The 24251-nt window shown below is 34.7% G+C and overlaps 1 long non-coding RNA gene across 2 annotated transcripts in view; it reads right to left on the reverse strand.

Moving 5' to 3' along the window:
- LOC141519661 (uncharacterized) overlaps positions 1 to 24251 on the reverse strand; it is a 44230-nt gene that overhangs the window by 17299 nt on the left and 2680 nt on the right. For both annotated transcript variants that reach the window (XR_012477356.1, XR_012477355.1), the window contains exons 3-4: positions 22209 to 22331; positions 12515 to 12588 (exon numbers count right to left, since the gene is read on the reverse strand). This is a non-coding gene — a long non-coding RNA (uncharacterized LOC141519661). The remainder of the gene's footprint in view (positions 1 to 12514; positions 12589 to 22208; positions 22332 to 24251) is intronic.

Genomic DNA, 24251 nt, shown 5'->3' on the forward strand with positions numbered 1-24251 from the left:
ACCTAAATAACCCTATCTAAGAAAAAGAAATTGAATAAGTCATCAATGAATTCCATAAAAAAAAGTCTCCAGGGCCAGATGGATTCACAGATTGAATTTTAATAAACATTTAAGAAATAATTGGTTCCAATTTTATAAAAACTCTTTGGAAAAATAGGTGAACATAGAACTCTGCCTAATTCCTTCTTATGACACCAATATGGTACAGATAGCTAAACCAGGAAGAGTCCAAACAGAGAAACAAAAGGATAGACCAATTTCTGTAATGCATATGTATGCAAAAATATAAAAGTTTAACAAAACAATTGCCTCAAGTTATAACTACTATAACAAACTATGACCAAGTAGGATTTATTCCAGGAATGCAGGGTTGGTTCAGTATTAGGGAAACAGTAAATATAATTGAATATATTTTAAAAAACCTAACAGAAATCATATGTTTATCTCATTAGATGCTGAAAAAGCCTTTGCCAAAAATAGGAGAGTGTAGGAATAAATGGATTGTTCCTTTGAATGATAACCAGTGTCTATCTGAAACCATCAAATATATGCAATGGGGATAAGCTAGAGATATTCTCAATATGATTATGGATGAAAAAAGGATGCCCATCATCATCACTATTCAATAATGTATTAGAAATCTTAGCTTCAGCAGTAAGAGAAGAAAAGAAATTGAAGGAATTAGAATTGGGAAGGAAGAAACAAAACTTTCACTCTTTGCAAATGACATGATGATCTACCTTGAGAATCCTAAAAAATCATCTAAAAAGCTATTTGAAACAATTAGCAACTTTAGCAGAGTCACAAAACATAAAATAAACCCACACCAATCCTCACCACTTCTATATATTACTAGCAAGATTCAGCAGTAAGGACTAGAAAGAGAAATCCCATTTAAAATAACCAGACAAAATAAAATACTTGGGAATCTATTTACCAAAGAAAACTCAAAAATTCTATGAAAAACAACTTTGAAACAATTTTCACGCAGATAAAATCTGATAACTGGGTAAATATCAACTGCTCATAAATAGGCTGAGCTAATATAAAAAATTACAGTTGTGCCTAAATTATTTATTTAGTGCCATACCAATTAAATTTCCAAAAAAATTACTTTAAAGAACTAGAAAAAAATGTAACTGAATTCATATGGAGAAATAAAAAGCCAAGACTATAAAGATATTTAGTGAAAAAAAATTCAAAAGAAGGTAGCTTAGCCTTACCAGATCAAAAATTTTATTACAAAGCATCAAGTATCAAAATTGTAAGATATAGAGCGGTAGATCAGTGGAATAGACTAAGTGAAAAGAGACAGCAGGAAATCATCACAGTAATCTGCTGCTTGATAAACCCAGAGAGTCCAGTTTTGGGAATAGGAACTCACTCATCAATAAAAACTGAGGGAAAATTGGAAGATATTATGGTAGAAACTCAGATTAGACGAGTATTTCACACCCTATACCAAGATAAGATCAAAATGGGTGCAGGTTTTAGACCTATAAGACAATATTATAAGCAAACTAGGAGAATAAGGAATAACTTACCTGTCAGATCTATGGAAAGGGGAGCAGTTTAGGACCAAGGAAGAGACAGATAAAATCATAAAAAAAATGAATGGATAATTTTGATTACTTTAAATTAAAAAGTTTATGCACAAACAAAATCACTGTAACCAAAGTCGAAAGAAATGTAGTGAATGGGAAAATAGTTTTATACAACTGGTGTTTTTGATAAAGGACTCATTTCTAAAATATATAGATAACTGAGACAAATTTATAAAAAAGTCACCCCCCAGTTGAAAAAAATGGACAAAGGATACGAGAAGACAATTTGCAGATGAGGAAATCATAAATATCTGTAGTCATACAAAAAACTGCTCTAAATCATTAGATTAGAGAAATGCAAATTAAAACTTCTCTGAAGTACCACCTCACACTTCTCAGATAGGTCAATATGACCAGAAAGGATAATGTTCAATGTTGGAAGGGATGTTGCAGGACCTGTGAACTCATCCAACCTTCTGGAGAGCAATCTGGAATTATGCTCAAAGGTCAATAAAACTGTGCATATCCTTTGATCCACCAATGCCAATTACTGGTTCTAAACTCTGAAGAGATGATGAAAAAGGGTAAAAAACATTACTTGAAAAGAAATATGTTTGTAGTGGCAAAGTATTGGTAATCAAGGGGATGTCCATCAGTTGGGGAATAGCTGAACAAATTGTGGTATTGGGAGGGATGGGATTTCAGAGAAGCCTGGAAAGTGTTGCATGAATTGATGCTGAGCAAGATGAGCAGAATCAGAAGAACATTATACACCCTAAGAGCAATATGAGGGTGATGATCAACGTTAATCATCTTGCTCATTTCATCAGTGCAAAATCAGAGACAATTTTAGGGTATCTGTGATGGAGAATACCATCTGTATCCAGAGAAAGAACGGTGGAGTTTTAACAAAGATGAAAGATAATTAACTTCATATTTTTTTTAAAAAAATTTGTTTTATGTACTCCATAATTTTGCTTTCTTTAATATTTTATTTCTTCCTCATGGTTATGTTTTTTCCTCTGAACACATTAAATTTTGATCAATGCATAGCATGGGAACAAGGTAAAGATTATCAGATTGCCTTCTGTGGGGGGAAGGAAATGTGGGGGAAAATGTAGAAATCAAAACCTTACAAAATGATAGGTCAAAATTACTATTGTATATAATTGGAAAACAAAATATTTATATTAGAAATAAATAAAGGAAAACATCAAAAAAAATATGGTAGAGAAGAGGTATTAGACTGACTACTAAACTGAAGGTGTATAGACCCATTGTGCTAGCCTCATTGTGATATGCCTGTCAATCCTGGACAGTCAGGAAATTGAATTGCTTCCACTTAAATTTTCTTAGCAACATTCTGAAGATCACCTGGCAGAAGAAGATACAAGACACTGAGATCCTTTCTCAAGGTAAACTGCCTAGCATTCCAACATTACTACAAACAATACAACTATGATGGCCTGGAAATGCTTGTCAAAAAAACTATTTTGTGGAGAACTCACACAGGGCAAGCACTCACAAGGGGTCAGAAGAAGCAATACCAAGACACCCTGAAAGTGTGATTGAAAAATTTTAGAATTGGTGCTACAGCTTGGGAAATACTGATGCAGGACTGCCCAGCATGGTGTGCCCTCATCAGTGAGGCTGCCGCACTCTATGAGGAAGGCAGAATTGAAGCTGCTCAAAATAAATGTGACATTCATAAGTTTAGAGTCCCCACCCTAGGTGTTCATGAAGAATATTTGTGCCCAACCTATGGTAGAGCATTCTGAGCTCATATTGGTCTGTTGGACACACTACAATTTGTCTCAAACATAGTGATGCCAATTTGGTCTTCTGTGATAAGGAAGGACAACAATGAACTAACCAATATTTTTTTCAGTTTAACTTCTATTTACTTGCAAGATATTTTCATCTGGACATAATCCTGCATGTTTTCTCCTTCATTAAAATTATAATTCTTAAAAGACAGGAACTGAGTTGTTTTTATTTTTGTTTTTCCTTTCTATCAAATTTTAACATAATGCCTGGTACACCCATACTCACAATACATAATTAAAGTTTGTTGACTGTAGACTGATCTTATCATTTTACATTCCTACTCAGTAATTTCCCATGATTCCCCAACCCCTCTAGCATCACATACAAATTTATTTGGGGAGGCATTTAAAAAATCTCTGCAGTCTATTTACAGATTATCTTTCTAGCCTATATTACTCCATTTCATTTTATCCCAACTGACCTTTTTCTTCTTCCTAATTCAAAACACTCTAGATCCCATCTCCTTTCCTTCAAATGTTCTGCCCCCAATTTCTGGAATCCAATCCTTCCTCATCTTATTCTTAGAATCTCTATTCTCCTTTAAAAATCAATTCATGTGCCACCTGCAAATGAAACCTTTCTTGATCCAATTCCCAAAAGATAGTACCCCCGCAAATTGTCTTTTATTTGTATATATTTTATATAAATGCAAATGTACATATTGTGCATTCTGACATAATATATTATTTGAATGCATGAGTTATTTTATTGTTTTTCCTGTTGTTTTGTCTTTGTATCCCATGTGATTATCATAGTACTTGGAATTTTTAGGAGTTTAATAAATGCTTGTCAATTGATCAAATCTGCAAATTCTAAAAAGCTGAGAGGAACATCTAATACATTAGATCGCAAAGTCCAATCCAAAATTATCTCATTTATATTAGAAAATTATGGAGTACAGAGTGTACCAGAATACTCAATATACTAAAACTAATTAGATTTTATTTAATAGAAAGAAGTGTAAAACTTTGCATTTGGATTAAATGAATCAACTATATCAGCATCTGATAGAGAAGATAGAGCCAACTAGTTTGAATAAGCTACATATGTGGTTTCATAGACTACAGAATGAACTAATAATTGTGGAAAATCCCTTCCTTCTAGATACTCTCTCTAATCTATTTAATGATAGAATTATCATTATTTTTGAACCTTCATTGCTTAACCTTCATTTTTTGGCTTAATAAAGAACTCTCTATAAACATATTTTGTTTGATGCTCAAAAAAGCCCTGTATAGCAGCCAGTTCAAGTATATTTTTTTATATCTTCTAAATAATCTAATTGCTGCCTTCTTGATCTTTACTCCAAAAAGTTTCTGACCTGTGTTGGTTTCTGAGCAATACATCTATAGACATGTCTTGATTGGAGTTGCATTAGACTGATATTCTACTAAGCCACTATCAGTTAGTTGATAAAAAAATCAGTTTAATGTTAGAAATTCAGGCTGTCCTTTTCTCTGGACTGGTTAGATTACTACAAGTTTTGTACTGATTTGGAGGCTGGAACTGTTCCTGGTATCAGAATCACAAACTTCCTCCCTGCTTCTGAATATCCTTTTCATTTATTCTAGAAAGATGCCTGAAAATTCAGGTTCCTCCTGGATCTGTGAGCCAGAAATAAGTAGTAACAAACAGCTATCAATTGAAGTCTATTTCTCTATCCCACACAAGTATGGCCACATTCTTGAAGAATCTGTAACCTCTGATTTTCCTAGTACCCTGAAATGCTCTGTGAAATCAGCCCTGGGAGTACTCACAGTTCTCCCTGATTATCTCTATTGATCTAAATGGGGGAAAATGACTCACTTTGATTTTTTTTCCTTTGGTTTCTTGATTAGGACATGGTTTGTGTCTTTTCTAGATCAGTCTGGAGATATTGGGAATAGGAGGAAAGGGGTATCTCAGCTGCACCTTTCTCTGATACCTTGACATTTTAGCTCTGCTTCAGGGTGCTTAGATTAAAATGTAAGCACCAAACATTAACAAACATTAAATTCACACATAAAATTGAGCATCAATTTATTGGGGAGCTGTGATCAAGGAGGATTTGGAGAGTTATTTTGATTAGTATTTTCAGACTTAGAGGAAATTATGGAGAAGTAATTGAGAGTGACCAGGGGACAATATGGTTTCTCAAAGCTAAATATAATGAATATTCACTTTTCAGGCTCTCAAGATCCGGATCTTGAGAGTGCCAAATTTGAGGTAGAGATTAGAGGATAGGAATAAGGCAGCATAAGGATGTCTGGGGTGTGATAATTTGATATTGTCAATTATACTAAATAGAATGTTAACACTGGAGACAGAGTCAGTTTTGTAGAATTATAATGTGGCCATTAAACCCTTTTGATTTCAGAATTAATAAATTCAGCCTTTTTTTCTCTGAAATAATTTTCTCAGTCTATTTTATGACATTTGAAACCATAAATCACTTTTAATTCAAAGACATGGCTTAGAGACAAGGATTAAACTACAAAATACTCTTGGGAAAGTTAACATTGAGAATTGTACGAAGTTTATACCAAGTTGTAAAGGGCTGATATTATCCTTTTTCCTGAGAGTAAGTTGTACTGGGTAATTCAAGGAATATCTTAAAGACTGAGTGAGGGAATAAAAAGGTAAGATGAAGACTCTACAGACACATATCTTTTATTTTGCAGTTATGCCAAAGACTAGATATCTTTAAGAAAATAGAACTTTTGATAAATGCACAGAATGTAGAAACTATGATTCTGATAAATGTACAGATATTAATGCATACATGTTTCCCAGTCAAAACAAAGGGATATAGATATATATATATATATATGTAGATATATATATATATATATATATATATATATATGTTAGATATGTTTCCCTAATGGTGATTAATGAAGGAGTTTTTATTGCATGAATGGTGATATGGACTGATGCAGAGTTCTGTAATTGAACTCCTTTTCCTCTTTGACAGAAATATCATAAGCTTTGAAGGCTTTGAAAACAGAGCCCAGAAAACAGCTGCTTTCAAAGCTATTTAATGATAGGCAATATATTTCAAGATAGCAATTACTAGGGAGTGAGGTAGAACAAATTAGAGATAATTATCTATAGAACCTCTATTAGCATTAGTGAACATCACAGGGCTAAATACAGGTTTAGCACCACTTAAACTTACTCTTGGGACTGTGACTGTCTATATTTGAGGAACAAAAATCGCAAAACAAAAATGACTGTTATATTTCTTATTAACTATAAAGCTTCATGATAATTCATGATAAACTGTTGTTTCCTGTTTGCCCCAATTTGTACAATAATTGTCATTAAACAGAAGAAACATTAGATATCCAAAATGACTATTATTGCTGTTACTACCAGCAAACTTAATTTTCTTTAACAATACAATACAGCGTATAATGTTTGGAAAAAGGGATTGATTCATTTGTTGTACTGCATTCTCAGTTCTAGTATAGTGTAGTCACCTAATAAATCCTTGACAATTGATTGATCTTTTCAGTTTATATAAGTGACCTTTGAGCATCAAGTCTGCTCATTTTAATAACCAATCTCTTGAAGTGCTACCATTATTTAAAAAAAAATAATTCAATTGAATGACTTAATAGTATGCATATTGCTCTTTTGTTTTTAAAAAACCCATATACTTTTCCTAGTTGTATGTCAATAAAAGTATTTTGGTAACTATCCTAGTACCTATCCCAACAATTCAATAGGAGTTGAGAGGGAACTTTATTTATTCAATTAGTTCCTGGGATAAGTTTAAGTTCTTTGTGAATTGTTAAATCAAGAGTGGTCTTTCAGGCAATTGGCTAATCAGTAGTTTGACTAACACAACCATAGATTTACTTATCAGTCTTAGATTTCTTGCCATTACAAAATCTATGAAGCAAAATAAGTATATTAAGAGATAGAGTTATGAAAAGCAGGCCTAGCTATTTATTTTATAATAGATGTAATTAATAGGTAGATTTGTATTAGCATAGCCAAATAATTCCTCAGCAAAAAGCTCCCTCCTGGTGATGTTTATTTAGTTGTCTCTTGGAAAGTAAGTGTAACCTCTATACTAAAGACCATAAATTTTCTGGTGTAGCAGTATCTCCCAGAACTCATGTTCTCCTGGAATATTCTACAGTAACTGAAAGTCACACTTCCATATCATGAGACCATACAATAGACTTCTCTGAGGATTGATTAATTTCTTTAATTTATAAAAACAAAGATATGATTAAGAAATTTTAGGTTACCTATCTGAAAAGCATACTAAAGGCTGTCAATGCCTCCAATATAGTAAAATGTAACCTAAGCATCCATAAAATTCAAAAATTGAACTGAAAAATCTTGCAGGTAAAATGAATCATTTTGAAAAATATCTCATGAAAGAATAGGATACCGTAAGGATAAGAAAATAAACTGAAAATAATACCAAAGAGGAACTAGACATTTTTTGGCTTCCTAGGTAAGGTCATTGAAAAGGTCAAATTCTTATCACTCAATTCTCTATTTCAGATAGGTGCAATAATTTTCTAAAATCAGATTTGAGCATTTTCTGTGGATCTCAATTATCATTATTATCATTGTCCCAATTTTCCACTGCTGTGCTGGGACAAAACCCTCTTTCTAGAAATGAATTTCTTTTGTATTTCCCTAAAGATTTACTTTTTATTCCTGATGTTAACTTCAGATTTTTCTCCCCAAATCATGCAATTTGAAATTAATTAGTTCAATAGATGATAAATCAAGATCACCCCTCATCAATTTTTTTTTCCTTTAAAGCAGCCAGGGATTTTAAAATGGATGAAGAAATACTAAACATAAAATTATAATTTTAAATTAGTAATTATTCCAAAAGTGGAAAGTAAGACTAATAGAAACTTTCTATTATGGTTGATGTTTTTAAAAGAAAGAAAATATTGGAAATCATCTTTGGCTGGTTTTAAGGCAGTGGACTATTATAACTATATATAACTACTATAACTATTTTGGAAATTACTGTTGGGAAGGTTGGCAGAATGGCAGAGAAGTGAATAGCATTTAGGTATCCAGAGCTTAGGTTAAAGTTTACTATTAATCATGGATACATAGACAGATTCCGGATTTCATTTGTTTGACCATCCCTACAGAATGTATCTTTCCCAATCAATCCATAAGAATTTAGACACTTAATAAGAATATGTTAGTTCTCAAAAATAACCTTCTATGTGTCACACAATATGCTAGGTAAGCCTTAGGGAAAGAAAAACAAAAGTTGAAATGGGTCTTTCCCTCAAGGAATTTTCAAATATTTAGGGGAAACAACACATATAAATAGAGATAACAAAATAAATACAAAGTAGATTAAAGAGAATTTTTGAGGAAAAAAGGCATTAGTATCTGAATAAATCAGGCAAGATTAAATAAATCTGAAAGGTTTTTTTTAGTATTTCAAATTCTCTTTCAGTGTTTTCCCCCAAATCATATATTCATTTGCCATCATTTAACCCCCCAACCAGAATATAAGTAAATGACTTTAGCATTTAATTGTCAAAAGCAATTAGCGACTAGAGAAATTTAGTGAGTTTGTTGCTTTAATTGATGCAGGTGTTGGTTGATCCATTCCCTTCCTCCATGCAAAATCTGCAGTGTCAAATTATCCTAGAATCATTTCCCTTGGAGGTTGGTGACCTATGGATTTTCTGTAGCTCAAAAAGCATCTTCCCACCCAAGGCTTTGCAACTGCATGTACCACCAGCATAGTCTGTGATGTACATAGTTATAGTTTTTTAAAATTTATTTATTCCCATTTTGTACAAATAATATTTTTTATACATTAATAAAATAATTTTGTGTAAAATTAAACAAAATACCCCCCCAAATATAGACTCGCTTGAGCGATAAAGGGGAGAGAAAAAAATTAAAATTAAAAGAATAATAGTAATAATTGTAGGTATGGCCAGTTGGCGCAGTGGATGGAGCCCCAGTCCTGGAGCCAGGAGCACCCGAGCCCAAATCCAGCCCCATACACTGAACAATCACCCAGCTGTGTGACCCTATGCAAGCCACCTCAACTGCATTGAACTGCAAAAACGAAAAAGAAAAAGAAAAAAAGACCCAAAATAAAATAAAATAGTAACAATAGTAGGGCGGGCCGGTGGCGGACAGAGCACTGGCCCCTGAGCCAGGAGCACTCAGGTCCAAATCCGGCCTCAGACACCCAATGATCACCCAGCTATGCGGTCCCAGGCAGGCCACCCAGCCCCATTTGCCCTGCACCTTCCCCAAAATAATAATACTCAAAAATGTGCTTCAGTCTGTGTTGCAACCCCAGCAACTCTGTTGTGGGTGTATCACATTCTTTATGATAAGTCCATCACAAAAGTTACTTCCATATTTTTCCACTGTTGCCATTGCTGATCACAACTCCCTCCTTTTGTACTTCTCCACTACCATGTACAATATTTCCTCACTCCTTTCACTCTGGTTCAGCTGTAGGGTAGCAGAGTGGTACAACAGACAGATCCCCAGCCCTGGGGCCAAGAGGCCACGAGGCCCCATACCACCCCTTAGTCCCAGCATCCACCTGGCCCTATGGTCCTGGACAGGCCATCCAATCCCAGCCCCTTGAAAGCAGTATAAAACAAAAAGTATTATATCTGGCCGCTCTCCCCAACCACAGTCCATCCTCTCCTCTATCATTCACATTTCCACCCCTTCCCCAGTCCCCCCTCTCTCCTTCTTACTCCAGATGTCTATACCACATTGTGTATATATGCTGTTTCCTCTCCTAGCCACCTCTGATGAGAGTGAAGATTCCCTCATTCCACCTTGCCTTCCCCCCTTCCATATCATTGCAATAGCTCATTGTAATAAAAGAAAAATCTTATTATATGAAATATCTTGGCCTATTCCCTGTCTCCTTTTTCTTTCTCCCATTACATTTCCCTTTTTTTCTATCAACTCAATTTTTACACCACATTTTTTCTTCAAATTCAGCTTTCTCCTGTGCTTCACGTATAAAAGCTCCTTCTACCTGTTCTAACTGAGAAGGTTCACATGAGTATTATCAGTATCATTTTTCTATAAAGGAATACATGAAGTTCATCATTATTAAGTCCCTCATATATTCCTCTTCTCCTCCACTCTTTATGCTTCAACTGAGTCCTGTATTTGAAGATCAAACTTTCTGTTCAGCTCTGGCCATTCCAACAGGAACATTTGAAATTCCCCTGGTTCATTGAAAGTTCATCTTTTTCCCTGGAAGAGGACATTCAGTTTTGCTGGGTAGTTGATTCTCGGTAGCATTTCTAGCTCTTTTGCCTTCTGGTATATTATATTCCCAGCCCTAGGAGCTTTTAATGTAGTTGCTGCTAAGTCCTGTGTGACCCTGACTGCAGCTCCATGATATTTGAGTTGTGTCCTTCTGGCTGCTTGTAAATATTTTCTCTTTTACTTGGGTGTTCTGGAACTTGGCTATAATATTCCTGGGAGTGGTGTTTTTTGAATCTCTTTCTCAGGGAGTTTGGTGAATTCTCTCCATTTCTATTTTTCCCTCTGCTTCTAGGACATCAGGGCAGTTTTCCTGTAGTAATTCTCTGAAAATGATGTCAAGACTCTTTTCCTGATCATGACTTTCAGCTATTCCAATAATTTTAAAATTATCTGTCCTAAATCTGTTTTCCATATCAGTTGTTTTTTTTCACTGAGATGTTTCACATTTTCTTCTAACTTTTCATTCTTTTGGTTTTGAAGCATTGAGTCTTGATTTTTCATAAAATCAGCAATCTCCCTGAGTTCTATTCTTTGTCTGAAGGATGTGTTTTCCTCACGAAGCTTTCTTATCTCTTTTTCCATCTGGCCAATTCTGCTTTTTAAAGCATTCTCCTCAACTTTTTTAACTGTTTTATCCATTTGACCTAAACTGGTTTTTAGCATGCTATTTTCTTCAGTATTTTTTGGATCTCCTAGACTAACCTACTGACTTCATTTTCATGTTTTTCCTGCATCTCTCTCATTTCTTTTCCCAATTTTTCTTCTATGTCCCTCACTTGATTTTCAAGTCTTTTTTTAGCTTCTTCATAGCCTGAGCCCAATTTCTGTTTTTCTTGGAGTCTTTAGATGCAGGAGCTTGTGCTTCCTCATCTTCAAATTGAGTATTTTGATCCTTCTTGAGATCACAGGCAAAGTATTTCTCAATGGTGTTCCTCTTTTATCTCTGCTTACTCATTTTCCCAGCCTGAGCCTGGTTTTGGGGTGCTTCCTGAGCCCCCACAAGGATCTCAGTGTGTGAGACTCTGTCCTCCCTCCTGGTCTGTGAATGACCATAAGAGCCCCCCTCTGCCATGGGGCTGAGGTGGGGAGGGCCCTGCTGTTCTATGGGGGGCTTGGACTGCGATCAGGATCTGAATGTGGTCAGAACACCATAGTCCTGTTCCAGGGACAGAGCTTGGCTCTTTGCTCCCTCCCTAGGCTCTGCACTCATGCCCTGAAGGCTCCTCTTTATTGACTTCTGCTTTCTGTTCCTGGATCTGGACTGCTTGACCACACTGCTTGCTCTGTGCCCTGAGTGCTGGGCTTCATGTGCTTGCTTTGGAAGAGGTCACACCTGCTGATCCTCCAAGTTGTGCTTGGTGCTCCTCAGGCCATAGTTCAGGTAATGCCCCCACTGCTGTTAGCCTCACCTCCCAGCACCCTGGGGCTGCCTCCGGGAGACTGAGGTTCTTTCATTCTGGTGGGCCACCCCTCTGGTGGGCTGCCCCTCCAACCCTGGGGAGCAAAGCCTTTCTGCTCTTTTCCAGGTTATCTTGAGTTGGAGAACTGCTTCACTGGGTCCCTCTGTGGGTTCTGTCTCTCAAAACTTTAGAGTCCTTAGCTTACAAATTTTAAGAGAGAGCACCTAAGTGATTATCCTCTCTTGTCACCATCTTGGCTCTGCCCCCCATTATAGTTTTGACTTAAGCTAAGGAAATAGCCAAATCAAAGTGAGTGATATGGTGGAGGTGATAATAAAAATAATTCCTTAATATTGTTATTGAGCTTTGCAAATCAATTTACAAATATCTTACCTCATTTTATCTCTAAACTTTATTGTTTCCATTTTTCAAATAAGGAAGGAGAGACAGTCAGAAATTAGGTGACTTATCTAGGGCCATACAACTAGTGTGGGAGATTACCTTTGAACTTGAATCTTCCTGACTCTTGATCCAGCATACAATCCATTGTTCCATCTAGCAGCATTACATTCACACTAGATGGATAGACACAGAAAAAAGTTGATCTGCATTTGACAACTCAAATCTGTTCCCTATATACACGGCCAAGTTCTATTTGCCACCTCCCGCAATCCTATTTTCTTGTCTTATCCTTGGTTTTGTTAATAAGCATCATCACATACTTGGGGGAATGTGATGGTAAAATAATTTTCAACTTATCTAAAATTCTAGGATTTGTCTACTGGATTTCAGCAAGAATTATGTTGTTTTATAACCCTGGAGTGTAGAAAAGGTATATGGTCTACAGAAATTACTACAAATTATTCTTTAGTGTTTTCTAAATAGAAAGACAAAATTTCTTGAGCAATTACATGTACACAATATTTATCAACAAGCCCATAGTGGACCCATCCATGACTGACTTAGGAGAACTCACTGTTAATTTTATATGTATTTTTATTTCTTTTAAGGTAATAAGGTTAAGTGACTTGCCCAAGGTCTCACAGCTAGTCAATTATTAAGTGTCTGATGTTGGATTTGAATTCATGCCCTCCTGATTCCAGGGCTGGTGCTCTATCCACTGAGACATCTACTGCCCCCACTGTTAAATTTTCAGTGTGAGAATTTAAACATTAGAAATTTGCAGTTAATACAAATCAGGACTTGATTTATTCTTTTATTGAATATTTAAACTTAAATGATTGGATGTTAATCTATTAATAATAGAGATTAAATTAAACAATACAATGAGGTGATGAAAGACAAAATGCTGGGCTTTTACTCAAGAAGACCTAAGTTAAAAGCCAACATTAGATCCTAGTCGAATAACTCTGAGATTTTGAACAACTCACTTATTCTATGTTTGTATCAATTTCCTCTATGTTAAAAAGCAAGATTGTGTGAAGATCAAATGATAATATGTGTAAATGATTAGCATAGTTCATGGTCACTGGTAGTTTATAAATTCTAACTATTATTCTTTTTATCATCATCATCATCATCATCATTAAAATTGTGTCATGTGTATTTCTTTTTTCTGGAGAGTAAGTTGTTAAACATTTACCAGCACATTCCTGCTTTGCATGCAATTAATAAAAACCTGAGTGCTTAAATAAAGCCATGTTTGTAACTTGTTAGAGGCTTTATGGAAATAGAGAAAGCATTAAGGTAGAAGATCAATAAGGTGATTAATGAAAGATTCCAGATATTTGAGGACCTGAACTAAGGTAATAGTAAAAGTGAGGAGTAGGATTGGACACATATTGGAGAGGTAGTAACCATAACAGAAGGTAATTGATTACAAATGTGTGATGGGAGAGAGTAAGGATTAAGTGGAAAGACAGTTGTGCTATGATATTTGTCCTTCATTCTCAAAGAACAGGAAATCATGGAGGTGATGCCATGAAAAGCACATTAAGTAAATTTGAATGTTTTGAGTGAGGGGGGTGTTGTGTTAAGTCACCAGCCTCATTTTATACTTCAGAGTCAACTGGGTCCAGTGGTCAGATATGAATCAGGTTAACTGGAGATGGCCCTGGATGTGAGGCAATCTATTAGGGTCAAGTCACTTGCCCAAGATCACACAACTAGTAAATGGCAAGTGTCTGAGGCTGGTATGAACTCACATCCTCCTAATCCCAAGGCCAGTGCTCTGTCCACTACACCAACTAACTAGACAGACACATAGAAGAAAAATTTGGAAGAGGATGAGTTTAATGTAAAGAAAATGAGTTTTATCTTGAATATATATTAAATTTGGGATTTCTGTGGCTTATTGATTTTGACATTTCTTCTAATAGGTAGTAGGTGATACTGGATCACCGTTTTAAAAAGAAAAAGTTCCCAAAGAACTAGCAATGTAAATCTATTATCTGTATAAGGATAATAATGATGAGCTGAGCAAGTGAGAGAGAATAGAGACAGAAGAGAAGATGATTAAAAGAGTTTTAATGGGGACGGAGCCAAGATGACAACATGAAGGCAAGAATTTCAGGAAATCCATTCCCTATAAAACTCCAAAGCCATCAAATTATGATACTAGCCAAATTTAGAGGGGCAGAACCCACAGAAAGACTGAGTAATACAATTTCCCAATCCAAGACAACTCAGAAGTTCTGCAAGTAAAGTATGTTCCACTGGAACTGGGGGTTGGTAAAAGCTGCAATGCAGCACAGCTGGGTAAGGCACAGGGATCTGTGGCAGAGAGGATGCTTTCCAGACCTCTTGGTCCAGAGATCACCCAGGACAAGTGGAAAGGGTGGTGAGACAACTCTGGCACACCAGAATGAGTGCAAAACAGAGTTCTGACTTCAGAGCAGCCCTATGGTGAGAACCTGCAATGAGCATCTGCAGAGCCACCCCAGACATCAAGAGACAGTAAGAGTTTCAGGGGAGGCTGCAGAGATCTCTCTGCTCTCTCTGGGGAAAGACTCAGTTGTTTTCCCACACTCAGATTCAGATTGCAGTCTGGGCCTCCACAAAACCACCATAGCTCCAAGGCAAAGACCTTGCAGGAATTAAGGTCCCTGTGGCTTGTCCCCAAAACTCCCAAATATTTGGAAGTATGGTAAATCAGTCATAGGCTCAGGAAATTAGCAAATAATAGCAAATAACAGAAAAAGAAGAATCTGACCATAGAAAATTACTTTGGTCCCATGGAGGACCAAAATCATGATGACAAAATCAAATTTTCTGCATCCAAAACCTCCAGGAGAAATAGAAAATGGGCTTAGCCTATGGGTGAACTCGAAAAAACTTTTGAAAAGAAATTAAGGGAGGTAGATGAAAAATTGGGAGAAGAAATGAGAGAGATGTAGATAAATCATGAAAACCAAATCAGCAACTTGGTGAAAGAAATACAACAAAGAATACTGAAGAAATAATATTAAAAACCAGTTTAGGGCAAATGGAAAAAAAAAGCAACACAAAAGGCAAATTAGGAGAAGAAATGCCTTAAAAAGCAGCTGGAAAAGGAGATTAAAAAAATTATCTAAAGAAAAAAACTCATTCAAATGCAGAAGGGAACTAAAGGAAGAAATAAAACTATCAAAAAACCAAAAATTAGAAGAAAATGTGAAATATCTCACTGGAAAAACAACTGACCCAAAAACAGATCCATGAGAGATAATGTAAAGATTACTGGGCTATCCAAAAGTCATGACCAGGAAAAGAGCCTAGACTTCATTTTTCAAGAAATACACTAAAATTGCCCTGAGATCCTAGAAGGAAAGGATAAAAATAGAAATTGAGTTGTCACCAATCACCTCCTGAAAGAAATCCCCAAAGAAAAACTCCAGTAATGTTATAACCAAACTCCAAAATTCCCAAGTCAAAGAGAAAATATTAAAAGCTACCAAAAACAAGCAATTCAGCTACTGTGGCTCTATAGTCAAGATTACACAGTATCTGTCAGCATCTACGTTAAAGCCTCATAGAGTTTGGGATTTGGTATTCTGGAAGACAAAAGATCTTGGTTTACAACTCATCTTTCAGGCGAGAAGGTGGATATTCAAAGAAACAGGGCTTTTTCCAAATTGTCTATTGAAACAACCTGAATAGAAAGTTTGGTCTCCAAGTACAAGACTCAGGAGAACTACAGAGGGGGTGTGCAAGAAGGATTGATTATGAGGAATTCAGTGATGTTGAACTGCTTGTATTCCTACAAGGGAAGAAGATACTGATAACTCATATGAACTCATTTATAAGAGTAGTTAGAAGGAGAATATATAGACAAGGCAGAGGAAGGAGCTGAAGGAGAGAAAGAAGGGGCTAAGAGTCGAGAAAAGGCTTTTACAATGGAGTGGAAAAGGCAAAGGCTAGGGGAAACAAGTGAGCATTTATTTTCATCAGAAGTGGCTCAGGGACGAAATAACGCACACACTTAATAGGGTAGAGTAATCTATCTTACTCTAGAGAAAAATGAAGGGAAAGGGATGGGATAAGGGGGAATGGGGGGGTTAGTCAGTGATAGAAGAGAGGGAAGATGGTGGGAGAGGGTACTCAGATGCAGCACATTTCTGAACAGGGACAGGGTGAAAGGAGGGAGGGAGGGAGGGAGGGGGGGAGAGAGAGAGAGAGAGAGAGAGAGAGAGAGAGAGAGAGAGAGAGAGAGAGAGAGAGAGAGAGAGAGAGAGAGAGAATGGAATAGATGAGAGTGGGGAGCAATAGAGTGGAGGGAAATACAATTAGTGATAGCAACTGTGGGAAAACTATTGAAGCAACTTCTCAGGTGGCCATGATGGGGAAGGCAACTCGTCCCAGAGCTAGAGCCATTGGAATCTGAACACAGACTGAAGTATACTTTTTTTTCCCTCTCTCTCATTATTCTTGAGATTTCTCATCTTTTTTGTGAGGGCGAGGAGGAAGAGGATTTATGATTAATCTCACAGAATGATTATTGTAATAATCTAAAATAAACCAAAAAAGAAGGAAATAAAACATCTTTAGTAGGAACAACTGGGTGGCGCGATAGAACACTAGCCCTAGACTCAGGAAGACCTGAGGTCAAATGTAAACTTTTTTTGTGATATATGGCAAGGCACTTAACCCCATGTAAGAACCAAAAGGAAAAAGAGTTTTTGTGTAATCCGTAATTGGGGGGGGGGGCATTTTATAAATGAGTTAGTTAAGAGTACTAAGAAGTAGGCACAAAGATGGGAGGGTAACCAGAAGAGCAAAGTGTCATGGAAACTCAAAAAAAGAATATTAAAAAGAGTTTCGTCAACAGTTTCAAATGGTTGAAAGTGGTTAAAACATTATGAAAACTGAGAAAAGACTATTAGTTTTAGCAATTAAAATTTAGTTTAAAATAAGAGGATATTACTTTCAGTTGTGTAATGAGCTAAATCATTCACAAGAGGAGAGAAACTGAAAATAATTAGAATAACGAGATCTAAGAACTGGATTATTAAAATAAGAAATAAAGGATGATAGCTTGAAGAGATTATAGAGGCTAGTAAATGGATTGTCATTCTCCCAGTGTTATTAACGTGTTCATTAATTTGTGTTTCTCTACCCCACAATTCACATTTTTGTGGATTATCCATTCAAGTAGATACTTTCAATAGAGACATGCCAAAACTCCAATGTGTTTGTGATTCCAGCATTATGTTCAGTCATTTATCAGTTGTATCTGACGCTCCAATCCCCTTTGAGGTTTTATGAGTTTAAATCTGGCCTCAGACACTGACCAACTATGTCACCCTGGGCAAGCCATTTAATCTTGTTTTTCTCAGTTCCTCATCTATAAAAATGAACTGGAGAAGGAAATGGAAAACCACTCCAGTATTTCTCTCTCTGCCAAGAAAACCTGAAATGGGATTGGAGAATCAGACACAACTGATAAAACAACTGAACAACAATACAGAGCCATTACAAGGAGGCTCTCTCTCCTTCGCTCTCTCTCTCTCTCTCTTTTACACACACACACACACACACACACACACACACACACACGCACACACACATGCACATGCACACACGCATACACATTATTCCTGGTGGGTAAATTTGTCAATAAGACTTTAAAATCAATACAATGATAAACCAAATTTCTCAAAGGATGAAGATGAAACATCTCAATCACCTCCTGACAGATGCATTTAAAATTTGGAGATATACACTTTCATAAGTAAAATAAGGATTGTTTTTTTTGCCAAACCACATATACATATATATATATATATATATATATGCATACATATACATGTATTGATATGTATTTTTAATTTTTGTTATTTATAATGAAGAATGTAAGGCAAAGCAAGAAGATTTAAAATAATAGTAACAGTAAAAACAACAATAATATAAACATACTATTTGAAAAATTTAAAGGGCTAAAAAGTCATTAATACAAAGTTTCCAAGTGATTTGGGGATGCTTCCTAAAAATGTGGATTTTAAGTAATCTCTTGAATCAAACAAATCAGTTTGGATAAGGCAGTCAGATAAGTAATCTGAAATATGTTCTAGATCATAAATTGGATTTATGAAAGGAGTCAATATTCTTCTTGGGGATCAGTGGAATGGAATGGCTATACTACAGAAGAGACAAGAATTTTTAAATATTGCTTTATGTCTAAGTGAAAGACTTTCACCAATAGATGAAAGTAACTGTTTATGTTTTAGTTCTTTTGAAATTGTTATGTTACATTTATGGACCAGACACATGATTTCATTGATATAGGCAAATCCTGGATGAGGTCTAATATATATACATTGAAATTCATCCCTTCTCTGCAATTTATGTGTTAGATATTAATTTAGAAAAGGAAGGTTAAGTTACTTTTCTAGGGTCACACAAACAACATAACTTCATAGAAGGTTAACATCTTCAGCCTTTGCTATTGTGTGAGACTTTAAGTCCTGTTGGGAGAATACTTTCAGTTACCATGTTAAATTTTTTACATTAGCTTTTTATACACCATTCTGTCATTAAAGTCACAATGTTTTTTCCTTTTTTAAAAATTTCTTTTTGAGACAATAGGGTTAAGTGACTTGCCCAAGGTCACTCAGCTAATTAAGAGTCTGAGACCAGATTTGAAGTCAGGTCCTCCTGACCCCAGGGCCAGTGTTTTATTCACTGTGCCATCTAGTTGCCCCCACACAAACAAAATAAATCTCAGGATTGACTTGCACTTTGGTTTTATATTTTTTAGACCAGCTTTCTATTATGTCAGTGCTACCTTAATTAGTTGAAGTTTGAAAGTCTTTTTTTTTTCTTCCCAGCAGTGTCTGTTTCTTTTTGACCCTAATTAGGGTTTACCTGACAAACACTCTGGACTGATTTGGCATTTCCTTTTCCTTCCATTTTATAGATGAAGGAACTGAAGCAATTAAGTGCCTTGCCATATATCACAAAAATTGGTAATTAAGTGTCAAAGTTTACATTTGAACTCAGGTCTTCCTGAGTCTAGGGCTAGTGCTCTATCACACCACCCAGTTGTTCCTACTAAGAGTTAATTGACTTGCACAGGCTCACACAGTTAATATCTGAAGCTGGATTTGTAATCAAGTCTTCCTGACTATGCCCAGAAATTTATTCACTGTGATATCTAATTACTCCACATGAAATTTAGATGATGATAATATGATGAAGTTCAAAATGAGCATCTTAAAAGTCCAGTTGACTGGCCAGATCATTTATTATCATAATAGAGGATGTGAAATGTGACATTATCCAAATATAGCATCCAAATTTTTGATTAAGAACTAAGATTAAATCTGATGTGATATTTTGGACACAGTGTTCAAATATGAATCTTTAGCATGACCTAGCAAACCCAGATATGTTTAACTCTCATTTGGAGAGCAGTGGATGAATAAATGAAAAATTGCTAAATATTTCTTTATTTAAACCTCTGTGTTAAGCACAGGAACATAATCAGAAAAAACAAAATCAGTCTCTGTTTCTTGAGTAGCTCATGTTCTTCTGGAGTCCACATATTTAAGTTGTTTCAGCTGAAGTTAGATGGCAAGATTGGCAGTCTTTGGGTTTTGCAACTCATCAGATGTTAATGAATCTTATTTAATGTCAGCTCCATTGATAAATTTATATCTATTTATGATCTTGAGCTATTTGACAGTATTAAGTACTTTACAGACAGTAGCTAGGCCCTTCTAAGCAGGTCTAAAAATAACATTAACTGTCTCATCAGAAACAGGGATCAGCAGCCTACCAGCATTTTCATTATAATTCCCATTATCACTATCATTTGAGAACATTTTCAGGTTGTTTTATCATGACATGCTTCTGGTAGGGAAGATTTTTCTGTAATAACTTGTACTAATGGTAGGCTGCCTAAACAGGTGGATCGTTTCATTCATTCAGATCAGACTCCTGGTTAACACAGCATCAGAAATTATCTGGAGCAATCATACATGCACTCTTGACAGTAGTTAGATTACTTTGCAATCTCATGTGGTTTTATTTGAAAACGCTGATTTTCAAGAAGAATATTGTTTCAGTTCAAGAAGAATTCAAGAAGAATGATGCTGCCTGTTTAATATTGTTAGCACTGCTTAAAATAAAAATTTTGTAGCAATTGAAATGTTGTTGAAGGCAGCCAAAGTAATAGAGTATAAGCAGTCATGACATGTAAACTCCAAGGGAGGTATGGGGAACAAAAAAAAGTTTAAATATAAACACATGTATATATATGTATATATGTATATGAATATTTTATATTACACATATACACATATGAATATTTTATATTGTATATGTATATTTTAAGGTAATCAAGTAACTATTTTTCATTCCCAAATAAGTCTTCCTCCAAACATGATACTCTATTTAAAAATAAGTGATGCACAAGTAAAAGACATTAGAAATTTATAAAGTGGAAGAAGCAGGCTTCTTTGTATTACAAAATGAATCATATGAAATAAAAGTACTCTTATAGTAAAATACCCCCCCATTTAAAATATTTCTACTTAGAAATTTTGACAACAAAGTTTAATTATAAGTTCTTTGAGGACAGGTCATTTTTGATCTTTGTGTCCTCAGGTCTCAGGATAGTATACAATAAGAATAAAGACAATATATTTTTAAAAAATTGAATTTAAAAAATAAAATAAAAACATCACCATCAAATAAATGACCTGGATATAATTTAGAATGGTTAAATAACATTTTTCAGTTGTAAAATTTCTCTACTTTGATCACTCATTTTAAAAAATAAAGCTGAATAAAGTATGATCAAGATTTTTTAATCACAGAGAAATAGTACTTCTCACATGCTAATTTGTGTAATGATGACTATTTAAAGCACTGAACCCTGAAATAGTGATTAATAAATATTGCTTTGATTAAATTGTTCAAATATATTTCAATAATCCAGCACTTGTATGGACATATTTTATCATAATAATGAGATTATATAATAACAGCTTTGATTTTATAGCATTTTAAGTTCGGGAAAGTACTTTACATACTTTATTTGTCACCATAACTTTGCTTTACATAACAATAATTTATTTAATTGTCATCATAACTTTGTGAGGCAGCTGGTACTATAATCCTCATTTTTCCGATGAAGAAATTTAGGATCATAAAAGTTTAGTGAATCACATATGATTTCTCAGGTTGTAAGCAAGGTCTTAAACCATTGTTTTTATATTTTTAAAAAATATATGATTTTTGTTTATGTTAGCCACACAACAATTGCTATACTTGCAATTAAGTTTAACTAATATAATACTTCATTAAGACAGGCAATGGAGAATAGACTGGCCAGGACCTGAGTGCAAATCTGGCCTCACTAGTTGTGACCCTGTGCAAATCTCTTAAGCCTTTTTGCCTCAGTTTCCTCATCAGTAAAATGAACTGGAGAAGAAAAATGACAAGCCACTCCAATATTTTTGCCCCCCCCAAAATTAAAAAAATAAAAACAAAAACCCAAATGGGGCCAGGGTGTATCAGACATGACTGAAATAACTCAACAAGAACAAAAATATTTCCATATATAATTAGTATATACAAAGCACTAAGGTAATTAGAAACTAAGAGATACATTAAACATAAGATTATTAACAATAATAATAATAATAACTAAAATTGATAGTATTTACTATGTACCAAGAACCCTGGGAATTTAAGTTATAGTACATAGCTATTTTGCAATTGAGGAAACTGAAGTTAACAAAGATAAACTGACCTTCCATGGGTCATCGGACTATTTAGTGTCAGAAGTTGAATCTGAATTGGATCTTGCTTATTCCAAGACCTTATACTCCTCATTGCACCTCCTATCTGCCTCAAGGTACCACACTGGAAGTTGCTGGGAGAGAAATTGATTAAGAAAGGCACATTTAAGCTGAAAGAGGGATTATCTACTTCCTTCCCATATCTTATTTTGTCAAGATCTAAAAAACACATTAAATTGAATTATTATATAGAAAACTGTTAAAGGGTCACAAGTAATCAATTTTCCAGCCTCAAAAGACTTAGGGAGAGGATGAGAGTCTTCAGACTGTCTCTCTCCAGGAACTGACCTGGATGAGAACATCTGGGACTGCAAGTGGGTTCAAAATAGGCATGAGTAGGGGCAGCTAGGTGATGCAGTGAATAAAGCACTGGCCATGAAGTCAGGAGGACCTGAGTTCAAATCCACTTTAGATACTTAAAACTTACATTGCTGTGTGACCTTGGGCAAGTCACTTAACCCCAACACTTTGTAAAAACAAAACAAAAAAAGAATGAACATGATTAACAAAAAAAAAAAAAAAAAAAGGCAGGCAGAAAGGGACCCCAGGGTATCTCTGAACTAGTCTAGATGCAGAAAAGCATAGGTATTATAGTATCACCTAATGTAAATCAGGAAGCTGAATAGAGTATTGGGACTAGAATCAGTTAGACTCATGTTAAAAAATAGTTTCAAACACATATTAACTGTATGGTCCTGGACAAATCACGTAGCTTCTGTTTGACTTATTTTCTTTTCTATACCTCCCAGAGTTATTGTAAGACTCAAATGAGAAAATTGTAAAACACTTAAATGCAATGTAAATGGCTACTATTATCACTATTTATATTATTAATTCAAGAAGGAAGTCTGAAAAATGAAAAAAAAAAACAAATGTAACAGCATAAATATCACTATAATGGTGACAAAAATCTCAAAACAAACCCAGAGAAGAATTTTTTTTTTAAAAAATCGAAAAATCTAAGACAATTTAAAATTCTAAAAAAAAGCCTAAAAATACAGGCTCAAAAAAAAGGTTTAGAAGAATTAAAGCAGAATTAAAATAAGAATTTAAAGCAAAAGAAGAACAAATATTTTTAAAAAGAGAAACAAGTGAGGGCTAGCGAAAAAGGATAATTAAAAAAAGGACAAATCTTACTTAAGAAAACAACTCTGAAAACATGAATTAGCCTAATATACTGTCTCCATGAAACATAAAAAAAGTCAAAAGACTGAAAAATGTGAAGAACATAATTATTGAAAATAAGTGGTCTGAGAAACAAATAGAGGAGAAAATATTTATTCATAAATGAACTACCTGAAAGTCAGAAATAACAAAAGTTGTAGATATCCTAACTTCCAAAAACCAAAAATATACCCATCTATCTTAGAATCAGAGGGTAAAATAAAGTTTGAAAGCATCTGAGAATCACTTTCTTTAAAAAAAAATATTTTATTTTTAACTTATGTAATTCAACAAGTATTTCCAGCAACTTGTATAATAAAAAGATGATTGTACATGAAACTGCAAATCTACTATGTATAACTTGCTATTCCTTTTAAATATTCAATACAGTTATCAAGCATTTCCTTTTATTTCTCCTTTACCCTGAAATGGCCACCATTAAAAACAAATATACAAATGAAAATATGTGTTTCAATGCATGTATGAAATTATTCTACAAACACTTCTATTTATCAGTTTGATTTTTCCTCTAGATGTAGATAGAATCTTTTCTCATATGTCTTTAAAATTAATTTGTGTATTTAATGTATGCTGGCAAAAATTCAAAACTGAAGAAATGCACAGTAGTTGAGGAATAGTTGAACAAGTTGTGCTAAATGATTGATGAAAATATTTCAGTTGTATTATGGTAAAAATCCAGAACTCCCACATCATGGTGAAAACACTGCAAGCATTCAGAAAGAAAGAAGTCAAGTATCAAGGAAGAAGTCAGGAAAATATATGATGTAGCAATCATCACAATAAAGAAGCAGAAGGGCGAAGTTATCATA

This window comes from Macrotis lagotis, chromosome 1 (genome assembly GCF_037893015.1).
Source record: "Macrotis lagotis isolate mMagLag1 chromosome 1, bilby.v1.9.chrom.fasta, whole genome shotgun sequence".
In the NCBI taxonomy this organism is placed as follows: Eukaryota; Metazoa; Chordata; class Mammalia; order Peramelemorphia; family Peramelidae; genus Macrotis; species Macrotis lagotis.